Source organism: Podarcis raffonei, chromosome 1, assembly GCF_027172205.1.
Source record: "Podarcis raffonei isolate rPodRaf1 chromosome 1, rPodRaf1.pri, whole genome shotgun sequence".
NCBI lineage: Eukaryota > Metazoa > Chordata > Lepidosauria > Squamata > Lacertidae > Podarcis > Podarcis raffonei.
The window spans coordinates 108,849,027-108,876,500 of NC_070602.1; the positions used below are offsets into that span (position 1 = coordinate 108,849,027).

A 27,474-nucleotide genomic window follows, 5' to 3' on the forward strand; every position below is an offset into this window, starting at 1 on the left:
CTCATCTCCCATTTGAAATGCTGTAATCAGATGAAATGTTTGCCGTTTCCTTCTTTTAAGGCCAGCATATTTTTAGCCCATAGAATGATTATATGTGACTAAACAATGCAGCTCCTGCCACAGGGGTGTAAAAACAAGGCGGCAGAAAAGCATTCGTTCTTTTTTGCCAGTAGATGGGGCTATCCCTTAATTTGCTGCCTCATTTTATTTCATTATTTATATATAAATCTCTCTCCCTCTCCCCCCCACTTGCTTCTTTCTTTTTTTCTTTTTTTCTCCCTCACCAGCATTTTTTTCCCCCTTACGGATGTTGGGGAACACAGAGTGATTCTCAAAGGAAGACGCCAGGGCAGAAGATTACTGCAAAAAAGGTTTCCTTTTTGGTTATAGGCTTGGATCGGTTTGTCAATGAGACAAGTGTAAAAATGGGAGACTTTGGAAAGCTACTATCCTGAGGAACCTGAACAACTGAAGCAGGAAAACCCATATATGAAGATCTATGGATAATGGCATTGCTTGTCCTGTAATTCATCATTCTTCTTTCCAGGTAAGACGATGGACTTAAAAGAGAATATTTCCTCTGCTGGCTTTGTAGCAGTCGTACCATCAGGCCAGCTTATTGATTGTTCCTCTCTCCTGCTGGCGCACCTATCTGGCAATTAATTTTAGATGCATGCAGAACACAAACGGCATCATTTTGGCAAGGTTTTGTTCCATTTTGAATGGAAAGCCATTTAACATCTTGCCCATCGTGTGTTTCTGTTTTCCTCATTAAAATCTGCATTTTCTGGAACGCACGGGAGAGATTCACCCCTTGCAAACCTGTGGTCATAAGCTGTGGTTGCTGGTCCTCCTGTCAGCTACAAGTGTTAACGTTGCTTTTGTCCATCTCTCCCCCCCCCCCAATGCTTTGGTGGGTTTATTTGATGCACACAGACCCAAAAAGAAAAAATGGTGATAAAACAACAGGGCAGATCAAGAAAACGAGGGGAGAGGGGGCTCATCAGAGTGTGGCGGGGACGTGCTGTTCTTCTGGAACATCTTCAGCACGGCAGAATGCTGCTTTTGTAATATTAATTTGTTCTCTTGCCTCGGCGTGGCATATTGTATTGGCTGTACCATTTCATCCCAGTGAAACAGTCGTTTTTACATAGGAGACATTGTGAAAAAGAAGAGGAGGAGGAGGGAGGACACATATCAAGTATCTCAACAGTGTAGCAGGTTCTGCAAGACACACCTAATGGCTAAACCTTTCGACATGCTTGCGATTAACCTTCCTTGAAACAGGCTGAACTCCATCTTTTGACAGGTACTGATATCTCCCCTGCCCCACCCTGCATTATGTATATTATTCAGATTGTTCAGACCTGTGGGCTTCTCGGAAGGCAAATGCCACTCCCTGACTTATCCATTCTCCCCCATTCTCCCCCATTTTGATTTGAAAGCAATACATTGGGGGCTTTGTGGGTGGGGAATCACAGGTAAAGCTTGATTTCGCCCAGTAATGATTCACAGAGAGAGACCAGCAATGTTATGTGCAAATCTGCCCACGGAGAAAAAACACTCGCTCTGTATCCTTCAGCAATAAGCAACGGAGTCAGTATTCCGGTGTCTGTGTCAGCGGCTGTCACAGAAACCGTGGTTTGCCAGTTTAATTACATGGGAAGCAGGATCAGCCTTGGCCTCCAAGAGATCCTTTGGCGCATATGCATTTTAATGAGATTTCCACTGTGGCGGCTTCTTCTTCTTTTTCCCTTGGGTGGGGGCCAAGGGAAGGGAGGTGGGCTCTTTGCATGTTGATGCGCTCGGTTGATTCCAGAGCCGAGGACTGATTTGGAGGGTGCTGTGTGCAGCACTGTCATGGCTAGAGGGTAAATGCAGCTGTCTTCATGAGATGGTAAAGGATCCGCCCTTGTTGGGCAGGAAGTAGGGAGGAGGCACAAGTGTTGTTCCTGGCTGATGTGCCTGGGATGGGTTTTGTACACGAGAGGTGTTGAATGCCAAGCTGAGCATGATGCATCATCACCATCCCCGTTACCTCTGACCTTTTGTGCTTTCAGCAATGCATTTATTATTAAGCGCAGGTACGAATCTAAGACTCTGATTTCCAGTCAATGGAGTCGTTCATAAATAGGGTATGCGTGTATCTAAAGCTGCACAGCAGAATCTGAGGGAACACAAGATGGGAACATAGATAGAGGAAGATCAATGTGTTAGTGGGAAAAGCAGGGACTGTGTTTTCTTGGTTGGACAGAGATCTAACTAGCAATTAATTCCAAGACAGGCAGCCATGTCTGTCTTTGGCATTAAAACAGCAACAACGATCTTGAAGGCACCTTAGAAATGAACAGATTTATTGGGGCTTTTGCGGGAAAGAAACCATTTCAAATCGCACAACAGACACCTGTGATTCTGCTTCTTCAGATGGTTTGGTCACAGGGCCCAACTAACTACATTTGCTACACCTCTTTTGGCATCACTCTTCATTAGGGTTGCCAACTGACAGCAAAGCAGACCTTGCTTCTGCCTGTGTCTTTAACAAACAAGCCTTGCATAAATCATGAGTACTTACACACCATACTTTTCTGTGTATAAGACTAGGTTTTTTCCTTTAAAAAATATGTTTAAAAGTGTGGGTTGTCTTATACATGGAGCCATCTCCCCCCATGTTCTTAAATTTGAGTCCCCCCCAAAAGGGGGTGTCTTATACATGTGGGCGTCTTATACACAGAAAAATACAGTATTTTCATGTGAGGGAACGAAAGCTTAACTATCACCTGTTAGTTGCTGCAGATCAAAGTGTGGTTAGATGCATAGGAGCAGGGGCCACCCCAAAAGCAGGTAAAATGAGGGTTTTTTGGAGCCAGAACTCACTGGAACTCCATTCCGGCACCTCTCAGGTGGTGCCATTGCCATTCTAAGAGGTGTTCATGGTGAGTTCCAGCACCTCTTTTTTTCTAGAAAAAAGCACTGGGTAAAACTGCTCTTCATTTAGATTTGCTATGTTCCAAATGAATATGATTGGCAGAGTATTTTCTCTAGTTACTTGGTAGTACCTCCATGGTTCTCTGCAACTGAAGTACTAGGCCTCATTTTACCCACTGGAATTGCAGTCATACCTCGGGTTGAATGTGCTTCGGGATGAGCGCATTTGAGTTGCGCTCTGCGGCAACCCGGAAGTAACGGAGCACGTTACTTCCGGGTTTCGCCACTTGTGCATGTGCAGACGCTCAAAATGACATCACGCTCATGCGCAGAAGTGCCGAAATGTGACCCGCACACGCACAGACACGGGTTACGTTTGCTTCTAGATGCGAACGGGGCTCCGGAACGGATCCCATTCGCATCTAAAGGTACCACTGTAATATAGTTTAGATGCAACTGACTTTCTTATGAACAAGGATTGTGAATAAAAGTGGGGGCTGTTGGCACAATCTCTTCTGGGCATGTCCTCCCTCTTTGTGAAACCCATTTGGCTCCCTGGTATAGTTCTGTGCTTAGGGCAAGGAAACAAGCTGGAGAGACAATTCAAACGTGGGTGAAGGAAAACTCCAGCCAAATGCAACTGAACACTGGTGAGGGTCATCAGAAAGCCTACCCAGTGCCAGTGAAGGCAGCAAAGGCAGCATACTTTGCTGCCTCCGCTGCCTCCTCATTGCGCTGTCCAGAAGAGTTTCCCCACGTACTGCAAGTCATTTTACAGTCTGGCCCAAAGGAGGTGACGGAATTGATGGTAGCTCACTGTGACTTGCTTAGGATAAGCGAGGATAAAATCACTTGCATCCACTGAGACCTTGACTCCACTGTTACAGCAGATGAAGCTCAAGGCTGTGGACTGGCCCTCCACCCATTTTTTGTGCTTGCTGCATGGCCCTCAAGTTTATGGGTATACCATGGAGCTGCACAGGTTCTGCTCAACCACCCGAGTCCTCCCTGTATTACAGAGAGCAACCAGAACTTCAAAAGGAATGCCATCTACACCAGCTGGAAAATTCACCAGAAACCTCAGGAATCCACCAGCTTCTGCACACAGATCATTTCAATAGGTTTTCCACTCCTTCAAAGGAGTAAAGCCACTGACAGCCTAAACCTCAACAGGAAGTGATCACAACCATACTCCTGCACAACTTCAACTCAGCTCAGGCACCAGTTAATTCCTGGCTGAATTGGAATTGCATATTAAAGACATTTGTTTTTCCAGAACAGCCACTCTGACTTTTCCTACCCCTATTTCAAAACATTAGAAGTGCCACTTTGTAAATTGACAGGGTACTCCTATGCAGATTTATTCAGAGGTAGGTTCCCCATTGTGTTCAGTAGGGCTTGCTCCCAGGTAAACTATTCACAGAACGGCAGCCCCAGTCTGGTGTTTGGCAAAAGATGCCTTAACATGGTTCCATTTAAAATATCTAAAATCCAATGCTTCCATTTTAAATGCCAATTTAATATTGCACAGGGGGGAAATAGAATGTCTCGGAAGTGAGAGGGTGCTGAGCCAGCTGCAGACATGAAGCTAGCCTGGTAGGCTGTAGGAAGGTTTAGTTGCAGGAGGTGATCATGCTGCCATATGCACACAAGTATTCCCTGGGGAGGAATAATCCAGCTGGCATGTGCTATTGAGCAGCACAATATGCGCTAGCAGACTTGAATCATCTTGGCCACAGCATTTTCCTCAGGCTAAAGAGCAAGGTCCACTGCAAGCTGCATTTCTCTTACTGCAAAGATGTTCCATAAAGCGTTGTTCTTTCTCTTACGATGAGAGGTTTTAAAGTTATTGGAATCTTTTGCAGTGGAACTCAAAGAAGACCCATGATCCTGATGTATGCTGGGTCCACTTCATAGCCCAGTTCTACTTAGATGGGCAGGATGCGGAAGGCATGCCGCCACACACATGAAACCCGACAGAGAGCAAGATAGGAGGACCAGGCAGACCAAATCAGTAGTTACACCAGAGTTCACCCCAGTGTAGCTAACTGCTTTCCTGTGCTCCTTCAGCAACAATATCAACACCACAGTAGCCATGAAAGGGGCTCCTTTGCAAACACTCCCAAGTGAATGCGCACAAGGGATTGATTTGTGCATGTATGCTGAAAAAGTGTGTGTGCCCATCTAAAGTATCTCAAACATTACCAGAGAAAGGAGGGGAGAGGAGGCTGCAGCAAGATTGATGCAGATGCTTGAAGCCTCCATTTCCTGCACAGGGAAGGGATGGTTTGTACATGTCCCAGCATCCTCCACCCAGCAGAAATGGACTAAAGAGTACCCTTTGTGGGAGATGCCATCCCAGAGTTCCTTTACTCTGCACGGGAAGGATGCTTCAAACATCCATGCCCCCGGCCCTTCCATTTCTCCTCTCCCAAGTGTGGTTTGTGAGCCCTTGTTTATGTTCTGGAAGGGCACTGATAATTACACACAGGTTCCCAGCATATGCATTTGCAATGCAACAAATGCATTGGTGACATGTGACAACCTACATGCACATTTCACCATTCTTCACCCACATGCTTCTTCTAGGTAGCAGGGGAAAGCATTACATTTAGATTTTCTTAAGTAGGACCTTCTAGTCCAATGGTCTGGTATGAACTTGTGAAAGAAACATATGCCCTTGCAGAAAGGCAGCTGCTCTGACTTAATGCAGTGTGATTAATATAAGGATAGAAGAGGACTGTCTTTAACCCCCAAACTTTGTCAATTCCATTGATTTTCAGCTGGCCTATGGTTGCTTTCACTTTTTGTAAAAAAAAATTCTTGCTCTGTTTCCGCGTGCCTCGCCTCTTGGCTACTTTGAATTTATATGCTGGCTGGGTGGGGAATGCTCCTATTCCTGCACTTTTCTTATTGCAGTTGGTGAAATATGATAATTCTGAGCTTGGCTGTGAAGTGCTTATCTTGAGACAAAAGACTGTTTTCACACAGCCAAAGTTGGCTTGGGGTTGGCCTGATGTGCTGCTGTCCATGCTGTGTGTATTCAGAAAACATGCAAGAATACAGGGCTATTTGGCAACAGGGTAGTGAATGTGTGATAGTGATGGCTTCAAGTTTCTGCAGACCCATCACTCACACCAGTTTACTGCTATCTTCCTGCATGATTGCCTCATAAAACTGGCATTTTGTCACACGTTGCCCAGTAATCAAAGTATCCATAATGTTTGCTGGTTTCAGACAAGCTGTCCAAGTGCTGTTTGACACAATCCAATGGGTGTTTACTCAGATGGCAATCCTGTCATGTTGAGTGGGGCTTAGTCCCAGAAAGTGTGTGTGGCAGAACTGGGGAACCTATGGCCCTCCAGATATTGCTGGATGACAGACCCCATCACCCATATGGTCAACCACACACTAGATGGAGCTGATCAGATTTCGAATCCAACAACATTTGAACCACAGCTTCCTCACTCCTGATGTCCCAGAATGCAACCTTTGTTGTTGTTGTTTAGTCATTTAAAGGTAAAGGTAAAGGTACCCCTGCCTGTACGGGCCAGTCTTGACAGACTCTAGGGTTGCGCGCCCATCTCGCTTAAGAGGCCAGGGGCCAGCACTGTCCGCAGACACTTCCGGGTCACGTGGCCAGCGTGACAAGCTGCATCTGGCGAGCCAGCGCAGCACACGGAACGCTGTTTACCTTCCCGCTAGTAAGCGGTCCCTATTTATCTACTTGCACCCGAGGGTGCTTTCGAACTGCTAGGTTGGCAGGCGCTGGGACCGAGCGACGGGAGCGCACCCCGCCGTGGGGATTCGAACCGCCGACCTTTCGATCGGCAAGTCCTAGGCGCTGAGGCTTTTACCCACAGCGCCACCCGCGTCCCTGTTTAGTCATTTAGTCGTGTCCAACTCTTCGTGACCCCATGGACCAGAGCATGCCAGGCACTCCTGTCTTCCACGGCCTCCCGCAGTTTGGTCAAACTCATGGTGGTAGCTTCGAGAACACTGTCCAACCATCTCATCCTCTGTCATCCCCTTCTCCTTGTGCCCTCCATCTTTCCCAACATCAGGGTCTTTTCCAGGGAGTCTTCTCTTCTCATGAAGTGGCCAAAGTATTGGAGCCTCAGCTTCAGGATCTGTCCTTCCAGTGAGCACTCAGGGCTGATTTCCTTCAGAATGGAGAGGTTTGATCTTCTTGCAGTCCATGGGACTCTGAAGAGTCTCCTCCAGCACCATAATTCAAAAGCACCAATTCTTCGGCAATTAGCCTTCTTTATGGTCCAGCTCTCACTTCCATACATCACTACTGGGGAAAACATAGCTTTAACTATACAGACCTTTGTTGGCAAGGTGATGACTCTGCTTTTTAAGATGCTGTCTAGGTTTGTCATTGCAACCTTAACTATCATTAATTTAGCCAAAGTAGCATTTCCCAGTTATCTTAAGCACATGTTTAAAATCACACCCTTTTGTTCTGAAATGGGTAAGAACTGTACTGGACTGGACCAGATTTTGCCAGGGTGCAACAAAACACCTGGCGCAAAATAAACAGATATTGGTGAGCAAAACTGTCACTTGGCTATTTTATTATGCAGTAGAGGCTTCTTGTGGCAGAAAGAGGCAAAGGGAGAAGGTGTTTTTGCAAATTCCATCTTTGATCCCCGCTGTCCTGAAGGGTACCCCAATGTTTCAAAGCAGATTATCAAGAGGATGAAGTGGGAACAGAGAATCAGCAGATATCTCTTCTCTCCCCCACCCAACTTTCACTAGCATTCCTGCTTAAGCGAACTCAGGACAGAAGTCAATTATTATCCTTTTCTGATCAAAAATGTGTTTCCACCATTTCGCTGGCAGGTACTGTATATATATATAAGAAGCAGTAAACAGACCCTTGAGGGGAGGGGAAGGGAGGAGAGGAGAGGAGAGGGGAGGAAAAGGGTAGCAGAGGGAGATCAATATGATCAACTACTGGAACACAGAGTTCTTAGCAGGGCTTTATATTTGGTTGCTGGATGTCCAGACTGATCGTCCCTTGCGGGTGTTCTTGCTGGGATGGAAGTGACGATCAGAAGGTGTTCTTGCCCTTAAAAAAACCCAAAACCTATACTTAGAATGCAATGTTTTTTTAAAAAACAAGGAACCAGACTGACTGAAAGGAAGAAATGTAACAGGATAGCAATACCAGGTGCTCTCAAGACAATGATAGCCGACGTATTCTCCTTTTGGTCTATGCCAAAAGGTTTTATTGACCAGAGTTGTTCGCATCCTACCCCTTGCACAGAGGCATGCCAGTTCTGAGCTTAATGGGTAAATGTAGCATTTCTCAGCACTAACAGGGTGCCCCCAGACTCTCAATATTTTGCAGGAGGGATTCAAGCGCATACTGAAGTAGATTAAAGTGCCCGTAGTGCAACAGATACATTTAAAAACAACTTGAAAAGTGTGGAATGAACAAATGATTAATGGGAAGACATCTAAACATCCTGAAAGCAAATCAGGACGAATGCAGGATGAAGGTTCATAGATATATAACCGCCAACCCCAATCAAATCAGAGCAAAAAGACAGGGCCCCTCCAGGCTGGTGTATCTTTGCAGGTGTCTTCTGCAATGTGTCATGGACACGATAATGGTGTGTTACTGGTGGATTTATATTGTGCTGTTCACACACTGTTCTGCTTTATTAGCTATTCTGTGATGCATCCCTACTACCATCTCCCTATTGTCGCCCGGCAGCGAACTCTTGTGCTATAGCATAACAAAAGTGGGACCAACACCCCATCTCGGAACATTTGTGGTATAAAAAGTTACAGGATTTCAGCAGGGACATGCATTAATTGGAAACGAAGCAGTGGGCAGGATTCAACTAATGAGTCCTATCATCAGAAGAACTTCACAAGGACGTCCACATGCTCAATGGGGCTTTCCCCTCTCTCCTCTCTGAAATTGGCTAGAAGAGGTTGAGCAAACCCTTGGAACAGGATGCAGGGGGTTGGGGGTGAGGAATCATTCCATCTTGAAAACCAAAAGCCAAAACAATCGCTTTAGTGCTGCACCGAATTCCTTCCAGTATGCCCACACACCAATTTTTTGCAGGTGCCAACCATACTGAAAAGTGGTATCGTGTATCACTGCCCCAATACTTTCATGAGCATATGTCATCATGAATGCATGGTAAAAAGGTCACCTGGATGGGAGCCAGTGTTTAACCCCCCATGTTAGCTTTGTTCAAGCGAATCAGGATAAATGTTGAATAAACTGGCCCTCCAGAGGAGCCTTAAATTATTCTCCTCTAGCTACAATGGAGATTGATTTTTCTGTGCTGCAGAATAAGATGCTGTGGGAACATTCCTACAAGTATGGAATTACTTTTACCAACATAGTATTCCTGTTACAAGAATTATTGCATACAGTGCACTCTGGGATGGAAGCTGGCAGTCACAGAAAGGACATTCGTCTGTGACCCCTATGCCTCAAGGAATCCTTGACAGCAGAAGCCAGTTTTGTGGGGGATTTGAAATGAGAAGAAATGCTGACTATGCAATACTCAGGCAGGAGCAATCCATTTATCTTTGTTTCACAGTCAAGGAAACACATAATGGCTGATCTTGCATCCTTGCAAATACTACAGCCAGCTGTTACTCAGTTCTGCCTCTATCTTCAGAGAAGAGACAGAGGTTCTTTTGGTAGACAAAGAAGAGGAATGAATACAAACTAGGCAGTCCTTATAGAAACAGAGATTACTTTTAGGCGGTGCGCTAATAAAGGTAAAGGACCCCTGACAGTTAAGTCCAGTCACAAATGACTCTGGGGTTGCGGCGCTCATCTCACTTTACAGGCCGAGGGAGCCGGCGTTTCGTCTGCTCCGCAGGCAGTTTTTCTGGGTCATGTGGCCAGCATGACTAAGTCGCTTCCGACGCAATGGAACACCAAAGCCAGAGCAGCGCCTGGAAACGCCGTTCACCTTCCCGCCAGAGCGGTACTTATGTATCTACTTGCACTTTTTCGAACTGCTAGGTTGGCAGGAGCTGGGACCGAGCAATGGGAGCTCACCTCGTCACGAGGATTCAAACCGCCGACCTTCAGATCGGCAAGCTCAAGAGGCTCAGTGGTTTAGACCACAGCGCCACCTGCCAAAATAAGGAAAGTAGGTTGGAGGGAATGATCACTAAGAAAAAGAATAAATTCCCATCTTCAGGTAGTAGAACATGATCCTTTTCCAGCTTAAATCTGGTATCTCCCAAGTCACAAAGCAATTGTGTCTTTTCTCTAAAGATGGAGGCAGAACTGAGTAACAGCTGGCTGTAGTATTTGGCCCACCAGAAAAATCCCAAAAGTTTTATTAGGACAATAGCTATGCAAGGCAATCTAAAACATCGCAAAATAGCGTGCAAGGTTTCAAGTTGCCCAGAATTCACCAACCATCGCTAACCTGGTGCCTTCCAGCTATTGGGGGCTATAATTCCCATCAGCCAAAACAGCAGGAGGGCACCAGGCTGGCAAAGTCTGGGATACATGGGAATAAATGTGGGGGGGGGAGGGGAGAGAAAGGCTGCTGAAAATGAGGACTTCCATAGCTCAATTGGTATAGCATGAGACGTTGAGCAAAAACTCCTGCTTTGCAGGGGGTTGAACTTGATGATCCACTGGATCCCTTCCAACTCTATAGTTCTATGACGCTATGAGTTCCATGAGTCAGGCAGCAACAGAGCTACCAGTCTGATGGGTGTTTAAGCTTAGTGATTAAAAGTTACACAAATTAACATATAGTTCCTTCCCCTTCAAAAAATACCCATAGAGGCAAGTGGAAGGAGGCACATACAGTTCCACCAACAGGCACATATCACCTTTGCAGCTTTTTTCGGTCTCCCAGGTACCAGATCAATTTATTCTGGCCCTCCTCAACCTGGTGAACTCTAACTCACACTGCTGGTGAGCCAGTGTGGTGTAGTGGTTAAGAGCGGTAGACTCGTAATCTGGTGAACCGGGTTCGCGACTCCGCTCCTCCACATGCAACTGCTGGGTGACCTTGGGCTAGTCACACTTCTTTGAAGTTTCTCAGCCCCACTCACCTCACAGAGTGTTTGTTGTGGGGGAGGAAAGGAAAGGAGAATGTTAGCCGCTTTGAGACTCCTCCAGGTAGTGATAAAGCGGGATATCAAATCCAAACTCTTCTTCTTCCAACTCTTATCAACCTTAGTCAGTGTGGTGAACTGTCAAGGGCAATGGGAGCTGTTGTCCAAACCATCTGGAAGGCATCGAGTTGGGGAAGGCCGATTCAAACCATTGTCACCAATGATCAGGCTACTGCAATTTTGTAGCCCAAGACTGCTGGGGTGGTGGAGGCAAGATGATGCAATGGTTGCATACACAAATATATACATGATTAAGGGTGCCATCCTATGCAGCTACTTGGCAGTAAGCCCCGTTGTACTTTGTGGGGCTTGCTTGCCTCCAAGGAAACACAGGTGGAATTGGTCTGCATGCTACTCTGGCTGGCATAAATATGAATGATATATCACAATACAACAGTTGCAGAGTAACTGCAGTCTTTAATGCTCCCCTTCCCCCAAGTGTTTTCCAACTTAATAATAAAAAGCATTCCAAGGGCATCACAACTTTTGTTATTGTAATACGTACTTGCACTTCTACCAATTGTCCTTTATGTGAATTATCTGGTCCCCAATGACCTGAGACAATGTGTTGGCTCTGTAATTGAGCCAAGGGCAGACCAGTACCATTACAGTGTACAGCTGTGAAATGAGGGATGAATATGCTGATATGCTTTGTGATATAAAGATATTGATCTTTAGCATTATGCCCGGGAAGTGGGCCACAAAATATCTTTCGACTCAGAAGTAGACCGGACCTCCCTGGGCAGTGGGCCTGGTTTGTGTTTCTAATCTCTGATCTCTGCAGTAATTAAGAAGTGTAGCAAATTTTAGAAGTAGATGATCATACGTTCCTACCCATTTGGAGTTAGAAAGGAAGAGGGCAGAATCTATGCAATATAAAAACACAAGAGCCCTGCTGAATCAAGCCCAAGGCCTATCTAGTTGAGCATCCTGTTCTCACAGCAGTCAGTCAGGTGCCTATGGGAATCCCAAAAGCAAGACATGGGCATGACAGCACTCTTCCCACTTGTGATTCGCAGCAACTAACATGCAGGGACATACTGCCACCAACAGCTAAGTTAACTCATAGATAGCATTATCTTCCACGAAATGCAAAAAAAAAAATCAATGGTGAGAGTGGATTTGAGGAATTAAAGCTGAGAATTCTAGGGTATAGAATCACGTGAGAAGGTTGATATTTAGATGCTAAAGATTGACGCTGGCTTCTGGAATGTCAACAGGTATCACCAGAGCTTTTTTTTTCCAGCCGGAACTTTCCAGAATTCAGTTCCAGCACCTCTCAGGTGGGCCCCAGAGGTCCCAACAGTGCAGACAATGGCAAGTTGTTCAGGATGTAGTGTACCTTAATACTGGAGGAGTAAAGAACCCCAGTCTGAGCATTGCTGAAAGCAGAAGCATTCTTAAATGCAGTCCTCCTGCCACCATGTCAAGTCTGCAATAATGCAAACATTTACCTTCAGATTAAACCCCATCAAACATAATGGAACTGACTTTTGAGTTTTGGACAAGGCTGCAAGATGTTTTAATATATTTAAACTTCATATAGCTTTTTTGGCGGGGGGGGGGAGTGCTAAATCTGAAGTTGACAGCAATTTGTTTCCTTGGCTTGTATCACCACAGCTTTGACTCTGAACACCTGTCTACATTTTTTAAGGTCTCAGTGTGCCACTGAATGGCAAGAGTTTCACCCTCCATGTGCCATCTCATTTTCCTAAGAGAATCAGAATGCCTTACCAGATAGCCCAGTTGGTTGGAGCATGGTGCTGATAACACCAGCGTTGCAGGTTCGATCCCTGTATGGGATAGCAGATATGATCCTCAGGGTCCCTTCCTACTCTACAATTCTAAGATTCTCCCCTCCACCACCCCTCACTTTAGTCACATTAAATTGCCCTGTGTACTTTTTTCCCCTGTCCCAAAGGACAGCTTAGGTCTTCAGGGTTTTCATCTTCATGAATTCCTGATTAATCCATTTATCTTATGAAATTCAAGTCATTCAAAGCAACGGGGATGATACAAGGAAGCCCAGCCAGCTGTTTCAAACATTTTAAAAGCAGCGTTTTTTAAAATTGAATTGTGGGCCAATTAGCCAGTCAATTTTCCTTTAGATAAAAGATGACAAACACAATAAAGACCTGCTTAATGTTTCCTAATAGTGTTTTGTATTGCCTGAGCTTTTCATTACTCGGTCCAACAAATTTCCCAGGCAGGACTGTAGGGGTGGTAAAGGAAACGTTCCTTCCCACAGAAAACTCAAAAGGCCTGGTAGTTTTTAGAAGTTACTTCCGCCAAAAGAATGTGAGAAGGGCTGTTTGTAAATTCAAGCACCCCTGCTCAAATTCCTGTCAGCAGAATTGAGGCATTGAGGTTGCTCCTTCAGCTACATACCTGGTCCTCAAAGAAGCATAATGTATACTTTGGGGGCTAGAGATGGCGGTCCTATCCTTCTCCCAAATATCTGTAAAGTGAAGATGTTCTAGTGGGATGATGAGCAACGAATTACAACCCCCATGATCCCTGGCGGAAGATGTAAGTGACCATTTTATAAACAGCTAGGAGAAGAGGCGGAGGCTTTCCATCCTGTCTTCTAAGGTAACTTATTTGCTGATCAGAAGTAGGAACTAAATCCACAGAAACCGAGCCTGAAGATCAGCCAAAAAGGATCAAAAGGTATCAGAGGAATATGTCCCAAATAGCTGGTCGCCAATACCACTGTGACAGATGAATTTTGCACCAGTGGTCGTTTCCAAACATTGTCAGCTGCAACAGTCTGCTTTCTTTTGGAAGAGGGTGGGGGTTCAGAAATTTCACCTGCATGCCCCACTTACACTGTTGAAGTGGAAGGTATTAAAGAAGAAGCATATTTGGTTCAGGTTTGTTCTCTCCTTGCCAGTTTATGACCTGCCAGGCTGAATGAAGCCCACCAGGCATGTATTTTGGCCTGCCAATTACTCAACATCTGCCTGTGTTTGCAGTAGGTGGGCTATCATATATGGATGTTAATCTGTGTTTGGTTTGGGAGAGCATAGTCATGGTTTCCCAAACTTAGGTCTCCAGCTACAGTTCCCATCATCCCTTGTCACTGGTCCTGCTAGCTAGGGATGATGGGAGTTATAGTCCAAAAAGAGCTAGAGACCCAAGTTTGGGAGACCTTGGCATAGATTATGCAGATCTGTTCTGTGCTGATGTATGAACTGGTTCTGAAACCCTAGTATTTCTCTCTTCCCTGCCCCCTCTTCTGCCTGATTGGACTGTCATGTGCTCTTGCCCATCCACATAGCAAACTGAAGGCAACAATGGAATGAATGTGGGCCATTGCGGTGCACATGAGAGGAGAAGGTCACACTATCCAAACTGCAAAGCTGTCACCCAATGTCCCTTTCTTTTAGTGGACAGACGTCGTTTTGCAGGACAAGAAGCTAGAACATCATATATCCATAGAACACAAGCTACTTCAGAAAACAAATTTCAGCTGTACAGAACAGACATCTCAGCTCCATTGTGTTTTTTTAAAAAAATATTGATCAGCCTATTTGCTCCTGAGAAACTGGAAAGAGGTGCAAGAACAAGGCATAATGAATTAGGCATCCAACAGGGAGCCATTTTTACAGAGATGACACCAAAAAAACCAAACAAAAAACCCATGATAAGGCTGAACAGAGCTTCTCACAGACCCTCCAAGTGTCCCTATTTTCCAGGGACGTCCCTGATTTGGAGAAGCTGTCCCAGTTTCTGATTTGATCCCATCGTGTACCGCTTTCCCTTAAAGGTAAAGGTAAAGGGGACCCCTGACCATTAGGTCCAGTCGTGGCCGACTCTGGGGTTGCGGCGCTGATCTTGCTTTATTGGCCAAGGGAGCCGGTGTACAGCTTCTGGGTCATGTGGCCAGCATGACTAAGCCGCTTCTGGCGAACCAGAGCAGCGCACAGAAATGCCGTTTACCTTCCCGCAGGAGCGGTACCTATTTATCTACTTGCACTTTGACATGCTTTTGAACAGCTAGGTTGGCAGGAGCAGGGACCGAGGAACGGGAGCTCACCTTATCGCAGGGATTCGAACCGCTGACCTTCTGATCAGCAAGTCCTAGGCTCTGTGGTTTAACCCACAGCGCCACCTCCGTCTCACAACCCGCTTTCCCTTAGGATGTCCCTATTTGCATTGGAGAAATGGTGGAGGGCATAGATTTATCCAACCCCTGTGCTGTCTGAAGGCAATCCTGTATAGTCAAGGTGTTTTATGTTTGTTTAATGTTTAATTATGCTTTTATATACATTGGAAGCTGCCCAGAGTGCTGGGGCAACCCAATAAGATGTGTGTTTGGGGGGGGGGCTATAAATAGTAAAATTATCATTATGAAATTTGATGTCCCTATTTTCATCAGAGAAGTGTTGGAGGGTTGCAAATAGTGTATCACTGGCCAAGCTGTATAAATGACAAGTGAGTTTCTGTTCAATTTTTTTTATTTAAAAAACACCTTTAAATGTGGGCGTGATTATATCTATTTCCATATATTTCAAAAAGCTGTTGCTGGAGTTGGGCTATGATGATTCAAAATGCACTTTCTTGTGAGTAAGACCAGCCGAGAGTGCCAAGTGAGTCAACCATACTAGGTTGGGCACATTTTAAAGGGTACACTGGATTAATGTTGATTGATTCCTGGGAACCGTAGTAGGTTAAGGGTGCTTGGAATTGTAGCTCTGTGAGGGGAAAACTACAGTTCCCAGAATTCTCGGGGGAAGCCATGTGCTTTAAATGTGCATTTAAATGTATGGTGTGGAGATGGCATCGGTTTGCTACAAATATCTCCTGCCCAGTAATCATTACTAGGAAAAATATTTGAGAACCTCTGGGTAAAAAGATTACACTGGAGTGAGAATCTTTGCTGCAAGCAAGGATTCCAGAGCCAGAACATAGACAGAGTAGTGGGGAAAGAGAGAGTCCAGATATTATGTTCTTGTAACTTAAAGCCTAGGAAACCAGTTGCTGATTTGGATCAGTGGCTGTATGTATTTTCTTCCCACTCCTCTGCAGTCTGTGGACACAAGTGGATCAAACAGTTTATGGTGCATCCAGGGCAGGTGAATAAAGCCAGGAAACATGCCTTCTAAAGCCTGATGTTTATCCATGAAGGAGCTGAGTTAATTCTATAGGCAGAATTTACTCCACAGCAGCTGGGACTGTGCAGCTGTAGGGAACTGTCACTAGCAGCTTGCTTCCCGAGGGAGAATTTTCATATAGTATCCATGAAAGTGTCATTTGCCCCTGAGTGGGATAATTGTGCTCTCCATATGTTTATGGAGTTCCTAACTTTCAAGCAAGTACCTCACATGAGATGTGAAGGCCTCTGGTCTCAAGTTTTTTGGATTTCCACCCCTCCACCCCTGACTTCGAAAGAATTGGTATTACATATTCGTTTCTCTTTTTTTCTCCCTCCATGGCAAAATTTTCAAGTGAGAATAGGCTTCATTTTGTTCCACACAAAGTATCTGACTGAAAGGGGTGTGTGTGTGTGCGTAATTTTCTGTCATTCGGAATTAGAAGCACCAGCTTCACAGAGGAGCATTTTCATTATTTTTTAAAAAATGAAGTCAAACTATGTTAACTTCCCCAGGCTCCTATATATGTTTTCATGTTCAGTTATGCTCCATTCTGAAATCTGGCACTGAAGACTCTGGAAAAAGGAACACACATTATCTGAACTAAAAAATAAATAAAACCAGTCCTCTGACTCAAGACATGGGGAAGCTGTGGCCCTCCAGAAGTTGTTGACTACAACTTCCATTGGCCCTCACCATGGGCCTTTTGTTGGTAGCTGCCCAGAGTGGCTGGGATACAAGTAATAAATTATCTTCATCACCATCATCAGATACTGATTGTCATAGGTCCCCCATTTCTGCCCTGACTCCTCTGCCTCTGTTCTTCACTTCCTTCCCCAATGTACCATAACCTTCAAAATGGTTATGGTACCTTCAAAAATGGTTCTTACTGTGCTCGCTTCGGCAGCACATATACAAAAATGGTTCTTACTGGCTTCGCAGCATGTTCACAACATAATGAATTCTAGATATGACAACTTCCTGTGAGGAGGGGATTCCACATATGCCACATTGCCACTAGAACATTACCGTCCCATCCAAATAATTATCAGTCGTGCATGCCTATTTTCCAAAGTGCTTGCTCTCCCTGTAGAGAAATGCCTAACTGCAGCAGTGTACCTAATGGCTTGGTTCACGCAGCATGCTAAGCCAAACCATTGCTTTGTTCTCAGTTTACAGCTCATGGTTAGTCACCAATCTGGGTTCAGGCAACACACTGCAACCAAGCAATGGCTTAGCTCAATGAAGTGCAGCAGCAAAATGGATATGGAGAAGCAAAGCCATCATGATCTGCTGTCCAGGAGCTCACATTTGCTAAACCATGGCTTGGTTTAAAGTGATAGGAGAACCAGGCCAGTGACTTCTATTAACACAATTGCAAGCCAAGCCAAACAAGGCAAAGCCACTCAAATTCTGGCTTGTTGGGACTGTTGGACAGTTACATAGCAGCACACCTGGGTTTGCTACTGTAAGTACATTTAACAGAGAGCTGCAGTCAGACAATTCTGGTCCTGACAAATGTACCTGCATGACACACATATTTTCAAATACCCGTTTGCTCTACTCACACATTTACATTTTTAGGCATAAGCCTAAAACTGTAATGTGTTGATCTGTGATCATGGTGCTAATTATAGCTCTGATTTCTCTCTCTCCACTTTTAAATTATAGCTCTGATTTAACGCTTGTTTTTTATTGTATTTATGCACATATATGAAAATAATTGTAAGCCACCTGGAGGCCCATCAAGGGCCAAAAGGCAGAGCATAAATGATTTTATAAAGAAGAAACTTTCAGATAAGTTACTGCTGCATATCAAGTTGAAAGGGGTGCGCCGAGTGAACTGGTTTTGTGGTGGCTGAAAAGTCTTTTAGACTGGTGAGTGATCTCCATTCCTGCCCACATCTATCACCATTTTTAGCTTATTTGACCTTTAGTGTACCACCATGAACACCAGATCTGGTGATGGTAGCAGCTGTTGGCACCCACCCACACTCTCTCTGGCTCACATCCTGGGTTGTTTAGCATTGCAAACAAAACTGCTGGCTGCGTAGAAACTCTGAAATCAGGCAGCACATTCACAGACTGAATACCAGCTGAAGGGGAACCTCAGTGGGAGAGGGCTGTTGCCCTCATACCCTCTTTGTGGGCTTCTCAGAGGCATCTGCCTGGCAACCATGAAAAGCAGGATGATGAATTATGTAGGCCTTTGGTCTGATTCAGGAGGGCTGTCCTTGTGCTTTTAAAATGTCTCAGGTATTTACATTTAACACACACACACAGAGTATATTTGAAACTTTAATATACAGTATTTAATGGCATGTACAGAAGACGAAGATAAATTACAATAATGATAATAAGTAATAATAATTTTACTTAGATGTTTACATTTTCCTATTACAGCAGTCCTCACAGCACACCTCACCCATGTTCCTACCTTGCGCACGGTGCGCACACATTTAAGTACTGCACTCCCACACACAATAAACACGGAAACAGGGACCCAATCCTTTCTCAGGGACCGCATGCACATTTATTGCGAGGAAATGCAACCCTTGTGTATACACCGCTATTCATTTATTTCACTGAATTTATATCCTGCCTTTCCTCCCTGACCGTTCACCATATTTGTCTGGGGCTGATGGAAGTTGGGAGTCCAACTATGGAAAGTCACAAGGCCCCCATCCCTGCTAGAAGCAAGGACACTCTGAGGGGAAATGTGGAAGGAATTGCTATCTGAGTGATATCAATGTTTTCATTCCTCTCCTTCTCAGTTAGTCATCCCTCCTAAGTGTTGCAGCTACAACACGCGAGAGAGCTGGATTTGACAATGGCAGTGCAATTTCTTTGATGGCGAGGCTGACTTTGAAGCTAACTCCTTTCACGTCATTGATCTCCAGAGGTTGCTGGATTCCCAGCCAGCATGCCCAATGGTCAGAGTGGGTGGGAGTTAGAAATATAGGAAGCAGTGGCTTCTTCATACCAAGTCAGACTGTTATTTCGTATTGTCTACATTGACCAGCAGTGGCTCTCCAGGATTTCAGACAAGATGTGCCCTGGAGATCCCTGTGATCAAGATCAACTCACAAACCTTCTGAATGGAAAGCAGATGCTCGATCAATGAGCTATGGCTGTAGTCAGGGCTTTTTTCAGCCGGAACTCACCGGAACTCCATTCCGGCACCTCTCCAGTGAGCGCCATTGCCCTTATAAGAGAACAAGGGAGGCGTTTGTGATGAGTTCCAGAATGGCTTTTTCTAGAAAAATAGCATTGGTAGTAGTCGACCTCTAAGAAGTTTTCTTAGAGCTATGGCTGTAGTCAGGGCTTTCCTTAGACCTCTAAGAAGTTTCCAAGACCTACTCTCTCCTTCCCAAAGACTGGAAGACTAGAAAAGGAAGCAGCCACCCCCTCCCCAATTTTTGGCCACTTCTTTAATGCCTGTAGTCAGTGCTATTTTTCTAAGAAAAGAGGTGCTGGAAATCACCATGAAGGCCTCCCTTGTTGTCTTATAATGGCAATGGCGCCCACCTGAGAGGGGCCAGAACTGAGTTCCGGTGAGTTCCAGCTGGGGGGGGGGAACCTTGCTTGTAGTAGTTTCCACAACAGAACAACTGCATTAGCTGCTGCCATGATTGCCACAAGAAGAAATTGGATATTTATGCTACCTAAGGAGCTCTGGTCCGACTTGCCCCCCCCCCCTTCATGCACAAGACAGATTCCATTCCTACCTCCCATCAAGCCACACTTCTCCCCACCCCCACGGCATTGCTGCGCGTTACCCAGCCAAGGCAATCGTCATACCCACAACGCTACAGGAATATTTTTTTCACACACCTTCCTCCCTTTTTAGCATTGAATTCCACCACCACCCCCTCCTCTGCCGTTCGGATTCTCTGTCTCTGAATTGCTTGCAGCTTCTATTATAGCATGTAGACGCTTCGTTGGGGGTGGGGTAGGGATAAAAACAACAGTAATAATGTCGGGTGTGACAAAACATTTTTAAAAAAATGCTAAATTCTCTCAAATCCTATAGGGGGATAAAAAAACAAAAAACCTTGCTTGCACCCCCCCCCCGCCACACTGTTCATCTAGCTGCCAGGTCACAATTCCCTGCTGCAGCTTCCAGGCCCGGTTGCTAGGCAACGCTTCCCCACTCCCTTCGCTGTGCAGCATGTTGACTGCTACGGGGTCCCTTTCCCCCCCCCACAGAGCAGGCAGATCTGCTAAGGCGAAGACGTTCTCTTTACCCTGTACACCCCCAAAATGAAGGACTGGCTTTCCTTACCCCTTCCACCTCACGACCTTCACGTTTATGCTTTTTTGTAACTGGCCTATTCACCTCAGTCAGTTATCTTAGCGTGGGGTTTATTCTACAACACGAGAGATGGCTAAAGAATAGGTGGCCCTCGTCCCTGAAAAATGTTTTGTCCTGCTTGGGTTACTTTTATGTGACTTCTTCTACATTATCTCCATTAGCTTGGGCTGGATAGCTCAGCTGGTTATAGAGTGTGGCGCTGATAACGCCAAGGTTGCAGGTAGTGAGCAGATAGTGAGCAGCCAAAAGTCGCTCAATGAGATTCATGGCTGAGTGGAGATTTGAACCCGTGTTCTCCCTAGTCATAGTCTGACACACTAACTTGCTATGCCACATTGGCATAGTGACAAAAAATCCTGGCATCTTCTCTGGAAGCCTGAACCACTAACCCACATTTGTGGGGGGATGGGGAGGCAGTTGTGAACTGTGATCTGCAAAAAGGCACTCTGCACATGCTTAAATTCACCCCAGTGCCCTAAAGATCCAAGACTCAAATGACACCTTGCCTCATGCATTTGTTTACAGCAGATGAAAATCTCTGGTTTAAAGTAAGTGGGAGATTAGTAACAGCAGATTCATATTTGTGGCCGTACATCATGGCTATCAAATAGACTTACCATATATATACCTCACATTGACATGGGGCCACTTCATAAAATTGTGGTGAAAGCATATCATGTTCCTTGTGGGAGACAAATGTATGTTTTAAAAGGCATGTACCCTGGTGCCAAGAGACATGCACGTGCGATAGGGAGCCATGATTTACTGGCATTTCTCACTTAATGTACATGCCTTTAACCCCCCCCCCCCACACATTTGCCCTTAGTTTGAGCGTGTCTTTTTTTTTTAAAAAAAATTGGTTTTTCCATGTATACATCCTCTAACAATCTTTCTCTAACAATTTTCCATATCCCCGCCCCCTGGACTTCCCTCATATTCCCATTTTGTTTTATTTCCATATACCTTGCGTGTTGTTTCCCAAAATTTTCCCAAGACATATAATCTTACTTTTTGTTATATACAATAGTGTTTGTTTATTCAAACCCTGCCAGTGAGTCCAAATCTTTATGTTGTTTCTTCATATATGTTGTAAATGGTTCCCATTCTCTTTTAAAGATTGTTGTTAGCCGCCCTGAGCCTGGCTTCGGCTGGGGAGGGCGGGATATAAATAAAATTTATTATTATTATTATTATTATTAAAGTCTTTGTTATCCTTTTCATGTAATTTATCTGTTAATTTTGCCAGTTCTGCATATTACATAAGTTTCCCTTGCCACTGTTCTTTGGTTGGTATTTCTTCTGTCTTCCAAGCTTGTGCTAATATAAAGTTTGAGTGTGTCTTGAGACAGCTACCTGGGTAGGTTCTCCAAAGGGTCAGAGGCTGTTGCTTGTGAGCAGTGGCTGTTGTGTCCATTTGGACGGGCAAAACGGGAAGGCAGGGAATCTAAGTCGATGGTGCCAGAGTGGGTGCCAGATGGAGCCGAATCCAATGGCATGCAGAACCAGCTAATTCTAGTTTTGTTCCCATCATCCTCCCTGATGAGTTCTCCAAAGGCAACATGGTGGTTAAAGAGGAGAGAGCTGACAGGTAGTACTACCCTGCTGACTAGTTGTAAGTCAGAATGCATGCTGGACAGCTCAGTTGGTTAGAGCATGGTGTTGATAATGCCAAGGTTGCAGGTTCGATCCCCGTATGGGACAACTGCATATTCCTGCACTGCAGGAGGTTGGTCTAGAAGATCCACAGGATCCCTTCCAACTCTACGATGCTGTGAATAGCCTATGAATAAGGCAGGCAGGTAGGGGTGGGTGAGGGCAGGCTGAAGTTGGTGGGCCAGTGCCCCATGTACCCTAATGGATTTGCCCTCTGCTGGCTGAAATTCAGATCCAGTCTTGCTAGAAACGTGGGCCAGTTCCTCTGAAAGGGTATGGATTTTACATGGGTAGGCAAACTAAGGCTCTGGCCCAATTACCTTCTAAATCTGGCCTGCGGACAGTCTGGGAATCAGCGTGTTTTTACATGAGTAGAATGTGTCCTTTTATTTAAAATGCATCTCTGGGTTATTTGTTGGGCATAGGAATTTGTTCATTCCCCCCCCCCCAAAAAAAAATATAGTCCGGCCCCCCACAAGGTCTGAGGGACAGTGGACCGGCCCCCTGCTGAAAAAGTTTGCTGACCCCTGGATTAGAACTTCCACTTAAAATCTAAGGGCCAAGCCTGAGGTGATGGAAGCAGGCCTGTTTACTTGAGCTGACATAAGCAGAGGGGGGAAGGGGAAACTGACAAAACAAGGTGCTTCTTCATACATAATTTGATACGGCTATCATAGCTAATAATCACAATCCATTTATCATCCGATGTAGCGATGGCCCAAAGCTTAGATTGCTTTAGTACAGGGGTAGGAGGAAGATTAGACATGTTCAGGGAGCCCAGGTCTAGGGACAGCAGTCTCAGGATATGGGCTGAAGGCACCTTGCAGATCTGGGTCAGGTCAGTGCTGAGATGGGTGACCAACTGGGAACCACACGTGCATCACCTTGTGTTCCATTGTAGAAGAAAGGCGGGATATCCGTGCAGGAAAGAGAGAAGGTTTTTGTTTTAAGTTTTCAGCTGCAAGAACCAAATCCACCTCCAGCGGCAGCACCAGACGAAGGCTGTTGCCATCAGGTCATAAGAACTGCCAGTCGGAACAATTGTTCCATCGAGATTGGTATTATCTATGCACCAACTGGCAGCGGCTCTCTGAGTCTCAGCCAAGGATCTTCCTGCTCTATTAGGAGGTGGCAGGTTTTGGGAACATAGGAAGTGGCCTTGTACTGAGTCAGATGACTGATTCATCTAGCTCTCCAGAGTTTCAGACGGGGGACATTCCCAGCCCAACCTGCAGATGAACTGGGGACTTTCTGCCTGAACCACACCTGTTTTGCCTTTCCTTGTTTTGTTTTTTGGCACAGTAGTGCCTGAACATCCTAAGCTATGACCAGGATTCAGTGATGTGCTAAAGGGTAGGCTCATAGGAAGAGAAGAAACAATCTCCCTGTAGAATATCTTTTGTACATTAAACACAGACGAAAAGCGAGGAAGCAATGCCCATACTCCCCCTCTCCAGTTCTCTGTTGACACCTAAACTGGAATTCCGACACCATCCATTCTCTGCATTTGTTCATCAACGTTTTTAGCAGTTCAGGATGACTAATCCCATCTGTAGCTGTGGCTTAGCATTCTCAGGTGACACAGCAAAAGGACCACCAGATAGGATTCAGCAAATGCCTCTCCTTAAGCAGGAGCTCTTAAATGAGATGCCTGCCGGCCAATCCAGGGAAGGCAGGGAAGGCTTTGTTCCTGTTTGCAAACTTTTAACGTCTCTCTCGTGCAGCTTGCTACACACACTTGACTCATCCCCCACCCCCAACTGCAATATCAAAGTGGACTCTTTAATCCATTCTGCACAGGGCTGGTTTTCTCGTTTGCACATCAAAGGTATATTTGTTGTGCAGCCTGCACATTTTCTTCACAAGAGCAAAGTACTATATTATGTGTCTTTTTAAAAAATGGCAGTGCTTCCCCTTCCCCCAGCATTCTTTGCAACTGTGCTTGCAATATACACCTACAGTTTTGTGGCATCAGTTACTTAGCAGCAGTCCATGGTTTCTTCTTCAAATCACTTTCATGTCATGCTATTTTTTAGTATTCTTTTAAGGTGGGTGTTTTTTTTCTTAGGTAGTTTTTAGTTGTTTGGGATAGGAATGCACACTTTGCAGTATTGTGATTTGTGGTGGGCTGTTTGTTTGCTTTTTTGCATTTTTCAGTGGAAAACAGCATAACTGTCTTATTGTTACTGAAAGGTCTCTTATAGGAGTTCCTCATCTCCAAGACTAAAATGCAGTCAGTGCATGCTTTTGAATGGTCCTGCGGAAAGACCCCTGGCTGGCCCCCTCTAGCAACTGGAGTCCAGCGCCTTCAACAAAGGCCCAGCAGGCAGAAACCTAGCAAGTGCGACTTTTCTCCAGCATGGGTGATTCGAGGGTGTGAAAAGCGTGCAGTTCCTGAATTTCCACATCATTGAAATCACCTTGTTGGAAACAGAGTCACACCAGCTGAATTCCTGCCTGCAACACGTCAGACAAATAAAACGGGCAACCAACTAACCACTCCCTGAAATTTAAAAGAAGGAGACTGTCACACTGTGTGTGGAAATGGGGTATGGGTGGGGAGAATAGCCAGGGCCAGAGTTGACCCCTATATGTGAGAGGAACACGGCAAGTATGTGGTAAAATCCTGTTTTTTACAAAAATATCAAAATAACAAAACAAAAAAACACCCCAACACCCAGCAGATATGGGAGGCTGTGCAGTTAGGCAATTTCAAACCCTTAATGGTTTTATGGGAAGCAGGGCTCTTTAGATAGTAAGTGCTCCTTCTGCAGAGTGGCACCCCTGATATCTGCTCCAAGGTCCTGCCTGGGCATTGCGACTGCAGATGTGCTGCTCTCACGTCACTAGAAAACACAGGCAACATCTCTTCATCCTGTAGCTGCAAAGGGGGAAATAAGAATCTGATGCACACCATACTAAGCCCCATTCCACTGTTCCCCAAAAGAACTTTTAAGCTACCAAAGGGATTGCATCTTCATCACTTAACAATTCGTGGGGAGGAATAAATTGCCCCTCTCAATTCAAGGGCTTTTGGGTGAAGGGTACAGAACTAACCTCCAAGCTTGGTTCACCCACACCCCTCCTCCAGAGTGTTTCTCAAATGTGGATCTCCAGCTGTTGTTGGACTGCAGTTCCCATCATCCCTGACCCTGGTCCTGCTAGGTAGGGATGATGGGAGTTGTAGTCCAACAATAGTTGGAGACCCAAGTTTGAGAAACACTGTAAATGTGAAGAAGAATGTCATTTCATAGGTTTAAGGACCATGGGGGTAAATGGATATGTGTATATCTGAGTGCAAACGCTGATCTACCTGTTCTGTATGGTTTTCAACTGAATGCACAAGTTACCATCTACATCAAGATCCACATCTGAATCTACATCCAAGTGCATGCATTGTGGATAGGCAGCATCCCTACTGAAGCACACACCTGATTTAGGCCTGCTGCCCTTAATCCAGCAAGTGGTACTCACAATGAAGGCTGCTTACCTGCCTGGGGATCAGGCAAGGAGGATCTTCTCATGGTCCCGTCAACAAGTGTAGCCTGTTGTATGGTAAATTGTCTTAGGGTCTTCTCTGCGGTGCCCCCCACCCAAGTGATTTTTCAACATCAGCTGAAAACATATTTTCACACAGGCATTTGGTGCGAGCCTAGATGGATATATTTTTATGCATGCTGCTGAACTGTTTCAATGGTTGGACGCTGTGTTTTTTTAAACCTTGTTTGAAGTCATGCTTCATATTGTTTTGGAGCCGTTGTTGAATCCAAGGAGATGGAGACCAGTAGCCTTCCATGTATGACTGCATGCAAGAGCCACCTAAACAGAATGACTATTTATCATGTTTGAAAATGACAAGTCTGAATCCTGCCAAGTGCCCCAATAAAAAGGGGAGGGGGGTCTGTTTACTGCAATACAGGGAAGGGAAGGATGACTTGCATATTTAGCTGCTGCTATTGCATTTGTTTAAGCTTTCCTGGTTAGCTGGTTGTGCCAAATAAATGTTAGAATTACCAATAATGAATAATAAGAGGCAATTGCTAACCCAGTAACATTGAGACCATATGTGCAGCTGTCGTTTTCTACCTCTTTTAGCTTTCCTCTAGAGGTCTGAGGGAAGCTGATGTGAGCATTATCAGCAGCAGAGGTCAACTCTAATGACTTTTCACCGTTTCTTATCCATTTTTAGGTTCATTTGCTTGAGCCATTTAGGTTTGCTGCGCTAAACCATAGCAACCTTGCCTAAGCTGCCCCTTACACACTTCTTCCATCAGTGCAGGGTTAGAATAAAAGAATCGTAGAATTGTAGAGTTGGAAGGGATCCCAATGGTCATCCAGTCCAACCCCCCCCCCCCAATGCAGGAATATCAGCTAAAGCATTCATGGCAAATGATCATCCAACCTCTGCTTAAAAACCTCCAAGGAAGGAGAGCCCACCACCTCCCTAGGGAGTCTCTCCCACCGTCTAACAATTCTTACTGTGTTAAACCCAGAGAGGTGGGCTGGAAAATTCCCTTGACTCCTTTTTTCTGCAGAAAATGTCTTGGTTTTAGAAAGTCATTGGCCTCATTTGCACATCACTTTAAACCACAATGAAAACTGAGCTAAGGTTTAAATATGTACATGCAGTGTGCTAGTACAAATACACTCTGGTGAAATCATGGAAACTTTGCTCCTGCTAGGATTGGAGCATGCTTTAGCTTAGCATTCCTTCTGAACCCCGGGCTTGTGGTTTGTTTCCCACAAAGAAACCATGTGTGGTAAACAAGAAGAAATATTGTGGCTAGTCCAGAGAGAAACAAACACCAAGCGCAGGTTTACTCGTAACACTAAGCTAGACCATGACTTACTCCCAGGCGAAGAACAGCAGAAGGAGGGGAGCAAAGCATGTACAATTTCCACAGTCTGCATCAGCCATGCTGCCTGTTCACATTTAAACCATAGTTTTGTGCAACTACAGATGAAGGTGATGTGGAAATGAGGTCAATTTTTCATAAAATTAACTAGCAGCGCAACAAACGAGCAAAACAGAATGCCAGGTTGGGCAACCAGGATAGATATAATACCAATCAAATCTAAAATAAAAGTTGCAATTAACTTTTTCAAGGTTGCTATACCTAGGAAGCAGGACATGGGTGGCGCTGCGGTCTAAACCACTGAGCCTCTTGGGTTTGCCGATCAGAAGGTTGGCGGTTCAAATCCACACAACGGGGTGGGATCTCGTTGCTTGGTCCCAGCTCCTGCCAACCTAGCAGTTCGAAAGCATGTCAAAGTGCAAGGAGATAAATAGGTACCACTCCGTCGGGAAGGTAAACGCCGTTTCTGTGCACTGCTCTGGTTTCACCAGAAGCAGCTTAG

At 45.2% G+C, this 27,474-nt stretch overlaps 1 protein-coding gene across 3 annotated transcripts in view; it reads left to right on the forward strand.

Annotated features, from left to right (window-relative positions):
* Positions 1-226: 226 nt before the first annotated feature.
* Positions 227-27,474, forward strand: part of LOC128423441 (sodium channel protein type 2 subunit alpha) — a 94,545-nt gene continuing 67,297 nt past the window's right edge. For 2 of the 3 annotated variants that reach the window (XM_053408569.1, XM_053408578.1), the window contains exon 1: positions 227-547. The gene's annotated coding sequence lies outside the window, so the exon portion shown is untranslated. Of the gene's footprint in view, positions 548-1,154; positions 1,310-27,474 lie in introns of all 3 variants that reach the window. The other variant, XM_053408587.1, reaches the window with a different exon arrangement.